The 19,008-nt window shown below is 31.2% G+C and overlaps 1 protein-coding gene across 1 annotated transcript in view; it reads left to right on the top strand.

The window, feature by feature from the left end:
* Window positions 1-19,008, top strand: part of LOC130452645 (roundabout homolog 2-like) — a 551,928-nt gene that overhangs the window by 416,231 nt on the left and 116,689 nt on the right. The window lies entirely within an intron of this gene.

The raw sequence follows: 19,008 nt of genomic DNA, 5'->3' as shown, positions 1-19,008 counted from the left end.
TCACTTCATTAAGTTTGACCATGGTATTCGTCTATTTGTGATACCAATCATTATCTTGAAGAAATATAATTTTCTTGCTAATGCATTTCAGGACGTTTTTTACTTTTTTGTGACTAAATGGTTTTACCTCTAACAAAACCAACTCACGACCAAAATATGCTTATTGTAACTTCAATCAATTGATTTATAAAATTAGAAATACAGCGATGAATACATGTTACATCAATTATCTCATATCTTCGCAAACATTCCTGACTATTCCGTTCGAACAGCTTCAAATAGCGCTTGTGTTCTTATTCTCACACAACGGCGAGCAAGCGTCGCATTTATTTCGAGTAAATATTTTTTGTAGACAAATACATCATTATACTTTTAAGTCCAGTACCATCCCACGCAACTCAACTGTCGCTCAAAACCGTTTTGAGGCTTTCATATCTTCTCAAGCGATTGGGACATTCAGGCCATCACAACTCAGATAAAATAATTTTCGAGAAAAAAAGAAATGGGAGAAGACATAAAAACAAAATTATTCAATTCGATAACTTTAGCAGCTGAGGAGAAATGCAGGGAAAAAGAGGATGGTTAGGTTAAAATATGAGGTAATATCAGAAAAAGCTTCACAGGAAAGAAACCAACAACAGAAAACTAAATAGTTAGAAGATGTTCAAACTGGTACGTACTGAATACACTTTACATCACCATTACACCAACACGCGCGTTTCGAAAACCAAATTATCGTCTTCAGAGACTAAAGGTTCCAGAAATTTCAATTTTGATACCCTCGTCCGGATACCTAAAGAAAGGAAGCTTAATAAAAGAAGTGACAGAAGCTAAACGATGGGTATAAGAAAGGAAGACCCTGGAAAACTTACAACAAGTATCATAGGAGGGGGAAGACAAAGGAAAACGTTACAATACATGAAAGAAATAGCAAATGTTCAAAAAGATAGGAAATTAATGAAAGTAAAATGGAAAAAAATCCCAATATTCTGACGTTATAAAGGGCACAAAGGGTTACAGAGATGGAGAAGTTTTTTTTTTCGCCTCTCGTGTCAGCTCCATCCGAAAATTTCTTGAAATTATAGTATTGGTCTCTCCCTCATTTGCAGTTTATTCTTTGTCAATTCTTCGTCTGTAATACCAAAATTCACACAACTTTTTCTAATTTCTAATCACAGAAAAACTAAACCCCTCACCTCACTTTACTAAGGAAAAAAACGCAAACACCAAAGAAATTGAAGTCCGTTTCCTCATTCATTCAACGGAGTACTTTTTACGCACACCACAACTTGCACACCGTTTATTATTATAATTATAATCATCATTATTTCGTTCAATCTCTTGGATCATCATTGGGGTTCTTTGTTATAGTTTTTCATTGGTCCAGGCTTCGTTTGTCAGCTTTCTGCATTCTTTTCTGTTTACGCATTTTGCTTTCCAGTCTTCTATTTGTAAGCTGGTATCTTTTCCACTTTGGTTTCTCCAGGTATTTCTTGGTCAGCCGCTGCTTCTTGAACATAAAATCCAATTTAGTCTTTGTGCTTTTATATATCTTTCCTATTCAATTTCTTTATTTTTATCACTAGTCTTATTGATGTTTATATATTTTTATTTTGTACTTTTCACTAATATTCTAGCTTTTGGTTAACTTATTCTTTCTTTAGACGTGTGTCCTTTAATAAGTCCTAGATAATTGAAAAAGTTAAAGTTTCAAATATATATTCCTGTGTCCTTAGATAGTCCATTTCTCTTTTGTCTTGTTTTTCTTTCTTGATGTATTTGTTTCTTTTTGGTTTATTTCTAGACCGACTTTTTCTGTTTCTACTTTCAGTTTGTTGATTGCCTTTATTAGTTCTTCTCCTATATTATCCAATATTGTTACATAGTCTGAGTCTGCTACAGCGTGTACTTGATTCGCTATAATATTTTCATTATTCAATTTTCCTTTTCCCATTCATTATAATTATATTACTGATAATGAAAAATTTATATTACTGATAAAGAAAAACTGAAACTGCTTGTTGAAAAAGATAAAAATAGAAAATCTTAATAAAGATTGTCACACAATCATAAATTTTCAATTATTTGGTTGATGATAATAGACCTTATTTACTTTATTCAATAAAAAACTATGTATTTCAGTGATTGGATGGTAATATGTCATTATATTCTATTTAGTATATACACTGCTCATCTAATTCCAATGCAATTACCATAATCTGTATACAACAACATTATACATTTTAGATGTGTATCTACCAGAACATTAAATTGCTTTGTAGTTGTTTATGTAACAAAACAAACCCGCAATACAGTCTCGTTACAATATAATTTAATAACATTTCTGCTAGAGATGAAATCATGCAAGAAAGATATTAAAACATTTTGTAATTACTTTCTTTATAATTGTTCGTGTTGTCGTTTTAATAATATTTCCAATATTTCACGTCAAGGATTAATTTTCTGTAAACACTCTTCTTAACCGAAATCAAACATGATCTCGTTATTGATTATCGTTTAATGGTACAATAAATGAGTACATACTTATTTTTTTTTGTTTTTGAAGGCATTTGATGTGGATAATTTTCCTCCCAAACTGACACTTTTTTTTTGAAATCACTAAAATTCGTAATTTGAGAAAATAATGGAAATTGTGACTATACAGGGTGTCGCACGACGAGTTAAAACTATCTGTATCTGTAAAATCATGAATATTTCTACGAGTTTGGGTTTTCGGATATTTTTAACTAAAATATTGTCTACCGGAAGTCGACTGTAACTTTGTTATTTTAAATGGAACACCCTCTATATTAATACGTCGTTGAAATCAACGTAAAACTTTTGTATAATTGATTTGACTGATATTCCAGCCTTTTATGAATTAGTTATTAAAAAAGAAACTTATTTAGTTGTTTGTATTTTATTTATATGAATACCATCGACATATTTAGCAAAACTCTTGAAGAAAAATTGATCTAAAGTTAATAAAGAAATTAAATTAGTTTATGTTTATATTAGAAAGACTTTTTTTGTAATAAAATATAGGTCTTGAATAGAAGATTTCTGCTCAGCTGGAAAATAAAACGTTTTGATAAATATATTGCGATCGTCAGGGTAACCCACAAATAAAAATATCCATAACAGACGTCTGATATAAAATTAACACACATGTAAGCACTAGAAACCGAAACATCACAGACGAACTTCTAGCTGGAAGTCTTTTATATCTAAGTAGTACCTGGTAGTTTACAGCAGCATAAATTAGTAAAAATTCACAGATAATACTCAACTTTTTTTATATCAGATATTTAGTATTGCTTTTTGGGTTCCCTTGGGTAGATCCTCTGCTTTTAGTTTTAATCGTGGTATGCGACTCAGTGATGCTGGAAAAGTTGGATTTTCCTTACTTTTTTTCACGGAACATACCGTTGCCACTCTCCTGAATATTTGATAAAAATAGAAATATTCTCAAATAGATAAACAAATAGATAAAAACTTTAGTATAATAGATCCTGAACAGATGAAAGAGGCTGAAAAGGTACGCCGTTATTTTTTCATCTCAAAATATCTCATAATTTTTTATAACAAATTCCCGTGCTTATGTCTGCCATTTTCTGAAAATAATCTGGAGTATAATCTGGCACTTGATCCAGGAAAATACTATTAACACTAATAAATAGTAAATAAGCATTGTAATTAATTTTCACGTTTCCCTGGATTTTAAATATTATAAAATGTCAAACGTCCACAAGTTTTTATTATTCGTACTTACCTATGTAAAATTATATAAAAAGTCAAATTAATTCTTACAACAACTGATTTTAACAATAAATACACGTTAAAGCCAAAAATTCGCTAAAAACATGACAGTAAACAAAGCTTACCTTAAATTATTCATTATTCATTAAATTATTATCATTATCATCATATTCATTAAATTATTCATTATTCACGTTACGTCAATTGTATCGTTGTCTCTTTTCACGATTTCTACTATCAATTAAAAAAATCTATAACGTATATCTTGTAGTTGGTCTTGTGAAGAACATAATCGATTTTATCGATTATTATGAATGATATTTATTAATAGAACCAGATAGATTGTAGAAAATATGTATTCGATAAATCGTAGCCGTTTCTTCCTTACATAATACGAAGAAATGAGAAGGAAACAATATTCGAAAGAAAAATTCTGAGAACATTATTGGGGCTAAAAAAGAGAGAAAAATTAATATATAAGACCAATGGAGTAAAGAATGAAATAACAAAACGACAACAGGGATAAAGCAGTCGAACGTAGACCAAGAATAAGTTGAGAAAAATGGTAACACCATTATTTTTACATATTGGTTATGCATGTGAATTCCGTTTTAATATAAATTGTAATGTAATTTATTTTATCTTCATAATCCATTTCTATTCACCCAATGGATCACTATGAATTAAAGTATGTTACAAATTATCGAAACTAGATAAGAGCTTCAAGATCTTTACTTAATTCTGTTCATTTTTGAAATTATTTATTATTCATCAATTTTTTATTTCTTTCTTTGCTTCGAGTAAGGTTTCATTCGATAGTTTTTCATTTTTCAATGGAAATGCTGTGTACTAAAAATATCACTCTAAATCTTAATCATACAAAAATATATTGAGAAATCATTCGTAAGAATTTATATGTGAGCATTAGCGGAAAGATAAAGCACTTCAATTTCTTTGTCTAAAATTGAAAACGTTATCTTCGCCTTGGAGTCATATTTCTTTTTGTTTGTGACTATAAGGTCACATCGTTAAATTTGTTCTCTAAAAAAACCGGGTGAAATATGGTGTCAATTTATTTATTTGAACCAATTTTGTTAGAAAGTTCACGTCATAAACATATGCGAACAACTTAATACGAGGGTTGCTACTTAAGTTTTGAAATGGAAAAATAAAAAGAAATAGTGGGATATGGCTTTAATGTTTTTCAAAATATTTTCCATTTTTCTATTCCAATTGAGGTATAGATTCTTCAGATGTAGGTAAACGTTGATCTCGCAATAAGAAGAAATCATCAATTTGATGTTTTGACTATTCAAAAGACAAATAGACAGAAAGAAAGATAGAAAGAAATATAGAAAGAAAGATAGAAAGAAAGATAGAAAGAAAGATGGAAAGAAAGATAGAAAGAAAGATAGAAAGAAAGATAGAAAGAAAGATAGAAAGAAAGATAGAAAGAAAGATAGAAAGAAAGATAGAAAGAAAGACAGAAAGAAAGATAGAATGAAATATAGAAAGAAAGATAGAATGAAAGATAGAAAGAAAGATAGAAAGAAAGATAGAAAGAAAGAAAAATAGAAAGATCTTGAAAGATACAGTCGATTGTTGTTGAGTTTCGAATTCAAATACGTAGATCTATGATTTGTTACTCATCACGATATTATGAATCATTTTTTGAACGATTTTCATGTAATCTTGAATGTATGTGAGTGGAACTAATGCCCAATTATGCTTCAAATTCACATCATATTTCTTTTGAAAAGCAATAAGCCTCAAGAATTAAAAGAGGAGAATACTGTGTACTGAAACTCTCCAACGTTATGACTGTAAAATTTCAGGCAGCTGCAAGCGGTTAAATCAAAATCAGTCAAATGAAACCTGCATCCACTATTTAACTCCTGAAACGAAAAAACAATCAAGATAGCAGATTGAAAAGGGCGAATCTGCTTTGATAAAGGTAAAAACGGTTTCATCCGCTCGAAAAGCGAAGCGAGAGTCAAGAGATTGTTATCATCGGCCATAATCGAAAAGGTAGAACAGTTTCATGCATCATTTCTTGATAAAATTAATGGATGAAGTGAAAAAACTGACCGCATTCGAAGAAAAATATTGTGCTTTTCATGCCAGCTAATTGAAGTGCGAAAAAGTTTTTAATAATATTTTCATACCATTTACCATTTACATTTTATCGTTATTGAAAACACTTGAACCAATGACCTCGCCAGCGCAAAAAGTACACCAAAAAATAAATTTGTTCACTATGGTCGTACGGCTTTAATTTCTGCACAAGTTAAATCTTGTAACCAGATATTCTCGTAAAAGCTTACATAAAGCTGAATGCAACGAATTGATTGATTTGAATGTTCTTCAATACTTTCCTGTACAAAAACTACAGTTTCTACACTGTGTACTGCTCTGCATCTCACGGGATGCATTATTACTGAAAGTAAACGTGAAGGAGGATGATTTTGACGAACTGAACCATTATTTTGACAAAATATTTCAATTCAATTCAAATAAGAATTGATTGGGTTATCAAATTAAGCAATGCTGCCAATTTAAAGTTGCGTACCTCTAAAAATAACCTTATATATGAACTTTAGTGTTGAGCGGCACAGATATTTTCATTCTACGGCAAATACAATAAAATATTCATAAATGTTCTTGAACCTATTTATTAAACTAATTTCTATGCAGAATAAAGATCGCTTTGTAAACTAAACGAAAATTAAATAAAACTTAATTATACCGTAATTGGGTCATTATAATGCGAGTATAATATCAACATCAACCCTCCTGTGTGAGTTTCGTACCAACCAGTATCACGCGTAACATTTTGTTAATGATACAGGCAACAATCTTAATAAGGGGGAAGTCGACGGGGATCGTTATTATTGCTGCGTATAATTATCCATTGTCTTAAGGTGAACAGTGGGGAGTACCACATTTTATACATACCAGCATTCTGGGATTATTCGATCTGACAAATCTTATCTCAACAAATAAACATATAAATGTGGGTTTCTCGGAATCATTTGGGGAATTGTGATTTCTTTAGTTGATAATAGATATGTTAATGAGACAATTAAAAAAGCAAACCAAAAGCCTTTATTTCCACATAATCGAATTGTCTATATGTGTTCTATCCCCTTATGACAAATTAATATACTAATACTAAGCACCAAACACTTAAGTGCTTATATGCGAATGCATTTATATGTATTGATGTTTCTATAGCATTTTCGTGATCTTCATCTTGAATAAGTGTCAAATAAACTAATAATTATTTTATTGATTTACCGAAATTTTCAAATGATTGCCCACTTGATAATATATCTACAGATTTTTTGATTATAGACCAAGGCATTTTCGAAATTACGTGACAAAATTAATAGTAGGATAAAAACAACGCCATCGTCTTCTAGGGGTTGAATAAAAGTTATGTGCATAAAATTCAACAATTTTTGTCTATGCGCTATTTTTTTAAATAATAAAAACTCCAAAAAATCAGTACAAATTTTGTTTTTTGCGTTTTGCGCTGAACTTATGCAAGATTCGTCTTTGTTACTATGGGCAATATTGTAGAGAATTGAAAAATCTTCAAAATAAGTTTGAATATTGATAATTTGTTGCTTAGATAATTTAACCGAAAGGAGAAAAGTTTAAATTTTCAAAATTGTTTATAATTTTTTAATTTTAAATATAAAGGTTTCTTATTTATTGAAAACCGAGATCTCGATGTACTCAATCAAGGCTCTAAAGATGAGTCCTGTGGCCTTTTTGCAACATGACAATTGAACCATAGGAGTTCCTTTTCTTCAAAGGGCCATTCTTGCTCACGACATGTCCCTTTCATCATTTGTAAAGTCGCGTTGGAAAGAAGAAGAGTTCAACCAGAAATCTCTCATCTCAGTTTCTTGAATTTTTTTTTGACCTCAAAAAAGTGTATTTTTAAATTTTTTTCTATGAAACCTATAAATGCGTAAAAGCAGTAAATACGAAATATTTTCCCATAAAATTAGTATAATCACCTAAAATGCAAAATGTTTTATGCCACTATGAATAACTGTTTATTTAATTAGTAAATAAATCTTACAAAAAATTGGAAAATTTTGAGAAAATTATTAATTTTAGCAAAAAACTAATGTGACAGCTAATTTTAGCTGAACGAGTTAGTCCAGTTTAAAAAAAAAAGATCAAAATCGGCCCTATAGTTACTGAGATAATTAATACTTTTCATCACTCCGCAGAGTCTATCGGAGCATTTTTGAGCGCGCCGTCTTTGCTTCTTTTCATTATTCCCTCTTCTCCGCTGTCGCGGAGCAGCGGAGAAAAACAGTGTCTCTCAAACTGTTACTAAATCCACATTTTCAACAATAGATTATCGAAACTTTTATTGACAAAAATTTCAAGCTTCCCCTACAAAATGACACAAAAAACATTCCTTAATATTGAAAACCAAAGCCGCAGTGAATTTAAACTGCCAGCTTTCCGAATATGATATTGGTATCACGATATTTTCATAAAATGTTTAAAAAACAATAAATTGTTTACAATTTTTTCCCCCATTTTTTGGACACTTTTTTGGGGTAAAAAAAAATCAAAAAACTGAGATGAGGGATTTTTAGTTCAACTCTTCTTTTTTCCAACGCGACTTTACAAATGATGATAGGACTATCCACTGAGCAAGAATGGCCCTTTGAAAAAAGGGTCTCCTATGGTTTAATTGCCATTTTGCAAAAAGTATTGGGGCCACAGGACCCATCTTCAGAGCATTGATTAAGTACATCGAGATCTTGGTTTTCAGTGAATAAGAAACCTCTATATTTAAAATTAAGCAAATTATAAACAATTTAAAAAATTAAAAATTTCTCCTTTCGGTGAAATTATCTAAGCAACAAATTATCGAAATTTAATTTATAAGAGCTTATTTTGAAGATTTTTCAATTCTCTACAATACTGCCCGAGTAACAAAGACGAATCTTGCATAGGTTTAGCGCAAAACAAAAAATTTGTACCGATTTTTTGGTATTTTTATTGTCTAAAAAAATAACGCATAAACAAAAAATGCTGAATTTTATGCACATAACTTCATAATTCAATTTTCAAAACAGAGCTATCAAATAGTTAAAACTTAATAAACTGAAGAAGATTCTGAAGACTTATGGATAGGTATTTTTTTATAAACAAAAAAGAGAGAGAGATTGGTTGGAAGTTGCGTGGGGTTGTGATTGCTGTCCTGGTTGGAAGGAGGAAAGGCGAACGACCATTGGCAAGAAGAAATCGAAAAGAGAATTCTAGTGACTAAAAACGGATCTTCTCGGATTGGGAATTTTATCGTCTGCCATTTGGCTGGTGAACCGATTCTCCAGGTTACAGGGAATCAAAAGAAAACCTGCAACACCGACGCTCGATAAAGTGATGAGAAAGGGTTTTATTTTATGGATATGAGGGAGTTGCCAAGGAAATAGAGGTAGATTTCAGGGAGTTCTTCGTGTGCTGTCGATAGCAGCCGAAGCCGAGCCGAGGAACCCACAATACGGAACCAGGGTTGATGGTACGTACGTGAAAAGTACAAATGATAAGAAGGCAGTGATTTGGGAGAAATTTAAATTTCTAGAAGATTGTGGTCCTTAGAAACACTAGTAGTAGATATTCAATTTCTAATATTTAAATTTCAATATATCTATGAACAAGTGTAAAAGAAATATCTCCACCGTTTAATCTTCTCAATGTTGGCTTTGCATTGATCTCTTTTTCTCCATTGTAGACACTTTCACTAAATCTAATTCAAAATTGCCGTAATAAATTTATATAAAATACCTCACTGGATTACATTCTTGACATTTCTCGAAATCAACAAAACAAATTACGATTTATCTACGTATCAGAGAAGTTATTATGTAATATACCGGTTAATATCATAATGCCAGTAATATTAGTACAAATGTTCTAGAATCTTCGAATGGGAAGCTTACCGCAGTCTACGTGGTATTTAGTAATCTCTTAAATAAGCTCTGGAGTTGCTGGTTACGAGTTGCGTTCGCAAATAAACTTCAAAACTTAAGGCAGATGTTTACTAAATTCGAATCGTGGATAATGTTTCACTAAATAAGTTTTTTGCATGTTGCTTTTTTAGTACAGTAGATGAGTTTCACCAAAACCTTTCGATTATTTCAATTCAACATCTCAACTGATTTATGAAACAAAGTTTTTGTCTAAGAGAAATTTGATGTATACAGTGGAACAGTGAATTCGTGTGTAGTGGGAAAAACGATGAAATTTACACACTTTGTCATATTTTTTTTTCATTTTAACTATTTTTCCACATGTCACAACCATTTTTAAGCAATTTTTACTCACATGATACTTTAGTATCACTCACTAGTGATTTTTTATCATATTTCGTATATAAAAAACTTTCCCTTACATTTCTTCACCTATATATTTATTATTTACTTTTTAACATTTCCATCATTAGCATTATTATCTAGATATCTTATAAAGACCAAGATTTACACTAAAACTCAAATTTTTCATTATTAAATAGTTTTTTAATTTTAAATATTAAATAATATCAATATTAATAGCCGAAAGTAGTAACTAAACGTTTATGGCTCTGAGATCAAAACGTACACATCTTCTTACATCATTTTACTTTCTCAAAGTTTTTCTTGTAACCAATGTTATCAATAGCTTGGCATTTTTTGTTTTTGTGCCCAGTCCTTTCATGTGGTCCACCAATTTCTTGGTTTTCCCTTGTTTACTATCAACCCAGAGAAAGTCAAAAAGCACTGCAGTCACAAGATATGAATCAAAATCTGATCTAGAACATGTCTCGCTGTATCACCATAATATTACTATTACATTGTAGTTCAACGAAACATCACAAAAACAATGTTTCTTATTTGCTTCTTGCGAATACAGTACATGGCGAAGCAGAACTAATTCTCCAATAAGACAAGAAAACGAAGGAAAAACATCAATATAAAATTAGATAGGTTTCTTCTGAAAGCAAATTCTAACTGGAGAAAACGCAAACATACTCAACTGGTACAGAATTAGAGATTTTCAATTCATTCTTATCCAGCTACTGTTGTTCCAAAATTGGTTAAAGCAGGTGTATCAGTACTTAGCTGAATATGAGTACATCATACAAATTCAATCATATTTCTATTGAATCCTAGCTACAATCACAACATAAAAACTCAAATTTTAAAAACCCGGTTTGTTTAAGTAATGACTCCTTCAGTGTTACCAGTACTTCAATGGGCAGTAACGACGTTTTCAGCGCAAGAAAATTCTTCACACAAGGCGAGTTATAATCTGAGGTATATTCCACAGGTTTTCAATCAATTTGCTTGCAATGACATTCCCCTATTGAAGATAGTCAGATCGGGTGAATATGGAGGAATGAATTTACTTGAAAATTTACATTTGAATTTTCAACGCAATCATATTTTTGATCAGAGATATTAATTGTGGCATTCATCTATTATATATTTTTCAAATATTACTTATTTCTTCAATAGCTTTCTCACGTAGTTTTGGTCGATGATTACTGAGTACTTAACACATCCCAATAAACATTTTTTTTTATATAACAGTTGCCGTAAATATTATATCACCTCATTAAATAACTTAAATGTATATATGGTAGTAACCGTAATATTTCTGTTACTCGTATAAACCCCATAAAGAGCTTAAATGGGAAGTATATAAAGGTTACGGAAAACTTAGGTTAGTAACGCCATATAAACTTAGGTGTTTTAACCAAAAGTAACGAAAACATTTTGGCAACCACTATATAACTACTTAAAAATCCACGGTTGGAGCCTTTTAGTGGTCAAATATAGCTTTATATATGTTACTGTTACCCTTATAAACATTGCCTATAATGGTTTTGATAATATTTCTGTTAGCAATTTCTGTTACTCTTCTCCCTATCAAATATATGTTTTCTCTCACTTGGACACACATTTTCATTGTTAACTTTATTACATCGCTCTTTTTCTTATTGCGTTATGTTCGATTATTATCAGCAAAATTAAAATTTATAAGATGACAGATAAATATATATATATATATATATATATATATATATATATATATATATATACACGTTACCTACAATGCCGTATAACATTTATCTTAATTAGGCGTTTTTTGCATTGCAGTGACTTAAATTTCAGGAGGGAAACGGTTTTACTGCTAACATGGACAAGATGCCTTGAAAAAACGCACGGGCCTTTCAAATATCCAACAATAAATAATTTTATTTCATAAAAAAATTATTTTTTATTTTATTTTTAACATCGACGCTAAATAATGTGGCCAAAGATATTCGTATAACCACTATTTAACAGGGTGATATTAATTTTGGATTCCATGTTGTTCAAATAAGTTTAATTTTCGTTTTTTGAATGCATAATGAATCGTCCTTTTTCATTTGAGTAAACAATCATGGCGAAATCATTGTATAGTAATTTTATAAATAATGGAAACCTAAAAATCACTTTTTGTGATCTTGTATAACCAATAGTAATGATATATAACTTTGTGGGTTATATAGTAGTGTTTAGAGTTACTAGTAGTGTTAAAATAAAACTTAAAGCCTCCAAGGATTTGGTATATAATTAAAAGTAACATACGTTACTGAAAGTGTTGTTATATACTTAAAGTTAGGCAACCCGCGCATCCGTTTTCAATAACTGACGTGCAAGCAGCTGAGTTTTAAAGAACATTTCAAGTTTGACAATGGTTTAACACATGTTTGATATAAAACATAACCTTAATTTAACTAAAAATAAAACGTTTGCTATTAAGAGTATTAAGTATAAGTTTTAAATATTTTAAAAGACATTCAAATGTCTTTTAAAATTGTGCAAACTAAAGAGCCGGGGCACAAGTTGCCATCTTTAACAATTGTGCCTGCAGCTTGGTAAAAGGATGGCACTCTTTTCTGGCCCCCTGTCCAAAAGAAAAGGCTTATTCCCAAATTAATATGTGATGGCAATTCGAGGCCCCAATCAGATTGGGTGCCTCAGCCCTGTATCAGAAAAAGGAATTTCAGTAATGTTGAATAAAATGGGCCAAAATTCGTCCCTTGAACTTTTGTAAATTGTCAAACCATTCATACTTAAGTTGATTGAAATATCTGAAAAAGTCTCTGATAACACTGCTTGGTTAAACAATATTCAAGACCTTGATGCCAGTAGTAACCATCGCCCACTGGTTGTAGTAGAATATTTGTAGGAGTCTCCAGTAATGTTCTCGGATCCACCGGTAAAATGTTTGGTAAACGATTATTAATTATTCTTATCACTTCCTTCAAAACAAAGATGTTTTATGTTAAATTCGCAACCCCATTTTTTTAAATCATATCTTAACTGTTCATTTTTTGTGCATTCTAAATCCTCCTCGGAGAGAGGAGACAAATCATCATCCTCAGCAAGTTCTGTCAACCACTTATTAAGTCTGCATTTGGCGGTAGTGCAGTCATTCAAGGGCCGAAGATCATTTTCTGCCGTCGTTGGCTTTGGACTGCTATCATTTTGTTCTGTAATTTGAGGAATATCTGGTGGCGGGAAAAATTCATTATTTATCTGTCTAACAGTAGCAGTAACCGGTACACAATCTACGATTCGTTTAAAATTTTTTGTCACTTTCCGCCGAAACGCAGAGCTGTGCTTTATTTTTTTCCAATTTCGTAACATAGCGATATTTTACAATAATAAATTAATGTTTATTACACTGCTGCTGCTCACTGCTCACAAACAACTGGTGTTAGTACTGTTAGTATTAACTTTGTATCTTAATAATATATTCTTCAATTGATTTTACTTAAGGTAAAACCGATGTATATAAAAGAAATGGTTGTCCCTAACTTGGTTACCAAAAGTTGTTTAATAGGATATACAAACACTAATAATCCCCAATTTTTTTAATTGTGTTTAGAAACACTATTATATAACTCAGAGTCTATATAGTTATATAATTTAGGTAAAGGAAAACCTTATATAAATTTGTTTTAAACACATTGGTAACAGTTACTACATGTTTTATTAAATGGTGATGGAAACAGTTATACCACTTCTTTATATACCCACAAGTTACAGAAATTTTATAAAACCGTAATATAACTGTTTTACTAAAAGGTGATCTTACAAAACTTTGTAACTTTTTTATATAATTTCATTACCTTTATATAGTCTTTATATAACTAGGAATCACCATAAGTTACAAAAAATGTTTATTGGGACAAGAGGGCGATTTATATTATTAATTTCTGGGACTTTCCAAAGCAAATAGTCACTTACAGATCTATTCCTGGAATCGACCTCTTTGAGGATGATATTTGGGTAACTTTTACTGGGTTTTTGTACGCGAAGACGATATTTAGTTCTTTCTACATCTTATTTACACAAGAAAGAAAACAGCATCTTCATTCGTCATCTGTTAGATTGATGGGAAACAGGAAGAGCAGAAAAGTCTAGCTATCCTAGGTTATAAGAAGTTTGTTCCAACATACCTTTTTGTATGTTGTATTTCGTTAGCAGGCTAAAAAATTGCAGGGTTTCGTTTCCGTTAGGTAAAAACGTGTTGAAGCGGATTTTGAACCAGTCTCATGCATCGAAATGTGTCGTCATAACCTGATGGTTGGTAAGTTTTTTAAATGGAAAGTAATAAGTCACGTACTAATAAATATAATTCTTATAAATATTCCAAGAAACCAATTGAAACATTTTAAAAGGATACTCAATGACTGAAGTTTGCAACTGACAAGAAATGAGGTAATATGCAAAAGATACAAATAAATTTTAATAGTACATACTTCGACGAAGAATCGAAATGACCGTTTTGGCGATTAATTCTTGGATTATCTCTATCATGTTGGAAAGGCGCGACGTCCGATAAACCGTCGCCAGTTCTAGGGAGAAAAAATCTACCTGCGATTAGCAATATTTGTACAAAACGTACCAGCGATTAGCAACAACCAATGAAAGACCTTAATTTATAGCCTATTGCTAATCAATGGTAGATTCTGCCTAAATGCGTACCAGACAGGGCAATGATCATCTCATTTTGAGTATTAGGAATGTATGCGAAATCATAGAGCCTCAAACTATTATTGAAGTTTTATGAGTACATTCTTATTCTCGCCTGATTGGAGCAAATTATTCATATAACGAGAACTTCATGACATCTTAGTTTATTAAATAAGTTTTATTGGGCGTTCTACTGAAAAAAATATTGAAAAATAACGGAGATGCCAAAAAAAATGAAATTCTCAACCAATCAAAAAGATCGTAGGTCTTGTATAGTAGATCGGTCAGTTTCTCTTTGAGTTATGATGTCGCGTATAAAGTTTCGACTATCTATTTGTGCTAGATACAATTTCTTACACATGATATTTTTGAAACTATCGATAAGCCAAAAAAATTGGTTTTTTAAAACTGTCACAACGGTATAGCGTCTGAAATAATAATTTTCATGTCAAATCAAAAGATTATGGTGTAGTACTATACTATGATTACTAATAATTCCAGCTGTCATTGTTTTTTGATTGGTTGGATAATGTGAACATTTTTATATGAATCCAACTAGTCTCGGTTAGTTTTTTTTGTATTATTAGTTTCGTGACTTTTTCTATTTAGATGTTTTGTATAGATTGTTTTTCTTCCTTTTCAGGACAGTCTATCAATATTTCTAATAATTATTCTTTTATGTAAACAACCTAAGAACTTATTTGCTGAACTTGATGAAAGTTCGAAATTTTCCATCATAGATGCATGGATCTGTACATTTCTCTTAAATTCTTTTGTAAATTTAATCTCTCCTAATATCTATGTTAAAAATCTCGGAAGTTACAATTGTCGCATAAATTTAAACGTATTAGGATTACTTTGAGAGTATAGTTAAACTCGTTATAAATATTTATCTATTTTAAACTTCTAGTAAAGTATTTTCGTGAGACTCGAGTAGCGGCGGCGACGTCTGGATTCTGTCTTGGACTGATGCCTGTAATTCGACGAATGTTTTATCGTTCAAATCGTATATTTATGCTCGGTAGAGATTCTATCTGAACATTTATCTTCGGCCTGCCAAACTGTAAAAGACGGTTGCACATCCATCAATTACTTCCTCGTTGGAACTGAATCAAAATGTTTTGCTGGTGAAGATAATTTTTTATAAGCTATGTATCTAAAAGTTCGAGTTTCATGGTTCTGCAGAAATCTTAGGTCAATTATACTTGGGTATAGACATAATTAATTTCCATAAAAAGGAGATAATGTTGAATAGTTATAGCGAGGATAAACGCAGGGAATGTTGATGAAAATCAATTGAAATAATTTCCATTCTAATATTTTTATCCAGATTATGATTTTTGTCCTTCAATATATTTTTTTATTTGCATTAATCCGATATTCTTGAATGGGTCTTGAATATAATCTATCTATGAATCACTTTTGATCAAATTTCTAGTAAGTAAATAACCAGTGATTTTCTATTATTTCACTCGTTGACTCATGATCTATATTGAATCTTATAAGTCAATGAGTTTTATATTCATTATACAAAAGAAATGTAACGCTTTTTCGTCCCCACGTGACAGTTTTGACGCCAAAGCGTATCGGATTACCTCGGACGCCAGTTTTTTATAATTCTATACTCCACTTGCTTCGGTCAGCGTCACTGAAGAAAATAAAATTCTCCAGGGGTCAGTATGGTGATGTTATACACGCTGAAGCCAGTTGAACAGATTTTACTAGCCCTCATGGATTTTTAACCTGGGTATTTGCTGCTAAAGTTATTTACGAAGCTTTTGAAATACGGCTGTTGGTTCTTCGAGAACTGTCTTTTATCTTCCAAATATTTAGACAACTACCGGTACTTCGTTTCTACCATTTTGCTGGACCTCTGCGAATACCATATGGGACTTAGAAGAGTATTTCTACTTACAACGGTATTCCTTGGTTGGGATCTTGCTATGAACGACATCTCTTTTCGACAGAGATATGATGGTGAGGAATGGTGGAATTGGCCGTGATATAGGAGCTGCGCCTCTGTAGAACTTGGGTTCTGGTTATTTGTTTGTGATCGCACTGTTTCAAGCCGAAATAAGAACAAAAACGAACAAACAAACAGGGTTTGAAGAAAGAAGAAAAAAAAAGGAAAAAAGGAAACCTCTAGCGTTGCAAAAAAAGAAAAACGATTCTTTCCACGATTAGGGATATATTTTTGAATTTTAATTCTTCTAAATGTTCTTGATTTTAGGAATCTTCTGAAATTTCGACTTCAGTCGTTATCAAAACTTAAGTCGAAATGTCAATTTTTTATCAATTTTTCAAAAATTATTTAAAAAATACTAATTTTAAAACACAATAGACCTAAAATCAAGAACATTTAGATCCATTAATATATCAAAAGGTGTAAGAAATAAGAAATTATAGAAATTTATACCGGCATGGATGAAATAATACTTACCATCATATTTTCATAAAGACTGAAGTTAAGTCGAAACAACAATTTTTTATCAATCTCTCAAAAGGTCTAAGAAATTAGGGAAATTTTGCTTTTTAATTTATGAACCATTTCACTAGGTCTTGTTTCGACTTCAATTTCTGTAAGCACTGCCCTTTCTCTAACGATTCGAAAAGTAGAGTCGTCTTACTTCTTGAGTTCCGGATCGCGAGGAGAATACAACCCTTGTAATTTTTGTAGTTATATTCAAAAAAGAATTATATTTACTAGAAAATAATAACGCCTTGTTCAATCAAATTCAATTTTAATCGATAATATAATCACCAGCAGTTTCAAACATTTTCAAAAAAATCTCGAGAAGGCATTTTGTATGATGGATGACCAATACTTCCCATTAATTTTTCTATTAACTCGTTAAATTTTCCCAAGGTTTGTCTTGCACGGTGCGATCTTGTGTTCTCGATTTACGGAATAACGTTTTTCCTGTTAACAGTCGCCGGATACGTTCGAATGATTGATTCACTCGATTCTTATTGATAGGAAAGTTCTGTATTATCAGTTTCACAGGTTCTTCAAAATGCACAATACGTATACTCCAGAAAAAATTCTTATACTCCAGCAAACTCACAGAAACACCTTTTAAGGACGTCAATTTGCCTTTTTAATACCTCGTTAAGACTCATTTGGTTAAAGCCACTGATTTTTGCATTTTGGCAGTGATCGACCAATAAGCTGCACGTGATGCATTGGTTAGTTTTGTTATCTTCGGATAGATTATGGGGACGCACATCTGCTCAGTTTATTTTTCTATGAGTACGTTAATTGGAACGAAATGTTTGCCAGCTAGATTAGGAGAGTTTTCGTAGTAGGATTGTGACAAAATTAAACATCGGTGTGTACTAACTCTAATATATTTCAGAGCTTTCGAATACTAATGTATTTATAGTTTGGGAATTGGATATTTAGGAATTGCGGCGTTTTAAATTTCTTTGATTTTTTAAATGAAATATTTATCGATTTCAAATCAACAAAACCCCCGTATTATTTGTCTCTTTCGCATATATTTTAATAATACAATGTCCAACATTAAGTTTTTCTCAATATATTTCAAACTCTTATTTATGTCTTTTACGTGTTAAAAGGCGTTATTGTATTAGTTTCCTGAGACAGTTGATGTGGGCTTTATGATTCCACTACTATTGTTATCTCTTAAGTGATGAACATTATTTATCTGTTGGGTGTTTATTTTCATGTACTTCCGTGATTAATGATTTTGTTATTAAAAACATGCCTAGCTGCGCGCAAATGGATATTTTTTGTTGTTCGACTGGAACACACAAGACGATAACGTTGCTAAGTAGGCAATTTATAAAACAACAAATGTATTTAGAAATTATATTGAATAAATTGTAAGTAAAGAGAAATAGACAGAATTGATTTACTCCTATAATAAAAATTCATAATCACAGATTCAATTATTATCGAATAAGACTAGGAAGTCGTCTTAATGAGCAGCTTTGGAATATGAAATGAAAATAATGACATAGATATCTGAACACGAACATATTCACATTTTTACATTTGTTTATGAGCTGAGAGAACTTGAATGATAGATCTTTGGGCAGTAAGCAGCATGAATATCGTAAGTTTGAGGTTATGGTATGATGTGCTTTTGTTGATAACTCTAGGACACCTTCGAGATCACTGCTTAAAGTTATCAGATTGGAGAGGCGGTATTCCGTAGAATATGGATCTTAAGAATGTGAA

This window comes from Diorhabda sublineata, chromosome 2 (assembly GCF_026230105.1).
Source record: "Diorhabda sublineata isolate icDioSubl1.1 chromosome 2, icDioSubl1.1, whole genome shotgun sequence".
NCBI lineage: Eukaryota > Metazoa > Arthropoda > Insecta > Coleoptera > Chrysomelidae > Diorhabda > Diorhabda sublineata.
Note: the sequence above shows the minus strand (reverse complement) of the source record. Positions and strands in the feature narration are given on the sequence as shown.